The 2,476-nt window shown below is 45.0% G+C and overlaps 1 non-coding gene across 1 annotated transcript; it reads right to left on the reverse strand.

Annotated features, from left to right (window-relative positions):
* Positions 1-227: 227 nt before the first annotated feature.
* Positions 228-362, reverse strand: LOC116638986. The gene has a single exon (XR_004300753.1). It is a non-coding gene; the product is annotated as a small nucleolar RNA SNORA1 (small nucleolar RNA).
* Between the last annotated feature and the right edge of the window lie 2,114 nt (positions 363-2,476).

Genomic DNA, 2,476 nt, shown 5'->3' on the forward strand with positions numbered 1-2,476 from the left:
TTTCTTTTCACTGGAATATGGACATAGTGATGACATACTTCATCAGTTTACCACCTAGCGTCTTTGGACTCTAGTTTCTTCTAATGATTCACCTTAGAGCTCTGGAAGTCGGATTGCAGAAAGTACATTGCTATTTTGGCTAGTGATCTAAAATGTATTATTCCTTAATACATTTTTAATATGGAGGTCATTTACTTCCAATATTCACTCATGACTTTAGCAAAAAAAAAAATTACAGGTCTCATCGTCACCGTTGCAATACATTTACTGAGATGGAGGCACGGTCTATGTTTCAGTTTAGCTGCGTTAAGAATTTCTGGACACCACAACCAGCCGTGCCCGTTCTCCTGGAGAATGAGGCTTCACCTCCACATTTTTAAAGATAAGTTACGCAGATGCTACTGTCTCCACCGGTCAGTTTGGGTAGTTTCCTGTCCCTTTGCCTCTGGACCGTTGGCTCAGCCACTGCTCCGTGTGTGTTGCACCGTGGTTGTCTCTTCTCCGCTAAGGGACTGCATCCTGTTCTTTCACTTCCAATCCCGAGCACAGGGTCTGTGCTTGGCAGGTACCTGGTAAATCAACACTGGATTGATGGAATGGAACTGAATCTGGACACCTCTATGCGGTCGACTCCAAGCCGGGTTCAACGATGACCCAGACAGTCTTGGATCCTGAGCACACAGAAGTTAATGTCAGAGAAGGAAGATAAGTACAAGTGTGATAGGGTTCCTAACTTACTGTTAGGAAATAAAACTCCAAAGCCCAGGATAACTGTTGTGGGGCCCTAGGACACCCGAGAGGCAGAGGTTGCCTTCAGGATCTGCTGGGGCTTGGCCTTGGAAGGACCCTGGAAAACTTTATCTGGAGGTCCTTCTATAGACCTCCAGGACCTCTTCACTTCCTGGGAGCCCAGAATCCCTGCGCAGCCCTGCCTGACTGTTTCAACATGAACAGAAAGCTGGCCCCTGGTTGTGTACATTGTTTTCATTGTGCATGTACTGTAGACATTGCCTCTTAATGTCCACAGCAGACTTTGGAGGTTGCAGTGAACCAAAGCTGGGAGAACAAGCCCAATCCCTAGCCTGTCATTCCAAGTCCATCTTCGCTGACTGCTCTCTGCATTTCCTTAATCTGCATCTGCCTCTGGTCACATGCCTTGGGCTTGTTGCTCTCCTCCAAACACTCCCACCCCTTAACAATCAGGTTCTTTCTTTGTGACATGCCTTTTCCTGCACCACTACTCCCTTCCATGCCCACTGAGCTCCTACTTATTTTCAAAACAATCCCAAATGCCACCTCCTCCAGGAAGCCTTCCTAGATCTCTTCAGTTGGAATTCTTTTATTCCTCTTGCTCCTGTCCCCCCACAGAACTTATACAGCAGGTATGACATTCTGCTTGGGTTTGAGTTATATCTCTTACTTCAGTCATTGTGTTATGAGCTTGACTAGAGCAGAGATTTTGATCTTACTGGCCTTTGTACCCACATGTATATGGGAGGTCTATGGATTTTGGCTTCAATTTCTAGGTCTTTCTGGGTATGTAAACTTAGACAAGTTATCTAATGTGCCTAAGTCTTAGTATTCCAGTCCGCAAAATGGGGGTAAAAACAATCTTCCCCATAAACTTATTGTGAGCATTAAATGAAATGCCTTGTGTACAGTAATAAGGAGAATTATGTAATAACAATGAGAGCTAATATTGATTAAGTACTTACTTAGGCACTGATCGAAACTCTTTACCACTCATTTAAAACATAGATCTGCAGGGCGCATGGGTGGCTCAGTCGGTTGGGCACCTGCCTTTGGCTCGGGTCATGATCTTGGGGTCCTGGGATGGAGTCCCACATCTGGCTCCCTGCTCTTCGATGAGTCTGTTTCTCCCTCTGCTGCTTCCCCCCACCCCCGCTCGTGCTCTCCTTCTCTCTCTCTCTCTCTCAATAAATAAATAAAATCTTTAAAAAAAACATAGAGGCATCCCTCATACCCTTCACCCAGTTTTCTCCTTACATCTTATAATTGTAGCACCGTATCAAAATTAGGAAATTGACGTTGTTATGATGATGTGTTTGTAGGTATGTGTGGTTTCATCACTTGTGTGGATTTGTGTCACCACCACCACAATCAAGATACATATTTATTGGGGCACCTGGGTGGCTCAGTCAGTTAAGTGTCTGCCTTCGGCTCAGGTCATGACCCCAGGTTCCAGGTATGGAGCCCCGCATCAGGTTTCCTGCTCAGCAGGGAGCCTGCTTCTCCCTCTCCCTCTGTTGCTCCCCCTACTTGTTCTCTCTCTCTCTGTAAATAAATAAAATCTTTTAAAAAAAGATACAGATCTATTCTATCTCAACAAAAACCTCCCTTATGCTCCCCCTTTATAGAAATACCAGCCTTCTTCCTTCTACCATCCTTAACTTCTGGCAACCATTAGTAGATTCTCCATCTGCAGAATTTTCTCATTTCAACGGTGTTATCTGAA

The sequence above is a fragment of the Phoca vitulina genome, unplaced genomic scaffold (genome assembly GCF_004348235.1).
Source record: "Phoca vitulina isolate PV1807 unplaced genomic scaffold, GSC_HSeal_1.0 scaffold16, whole genome shotgun sequence".
NCBI lineage: Eukaryota > Metazoa > Chordata > Mammalia > Carnivora > Phocidae > Phoca > Phoca vitulina.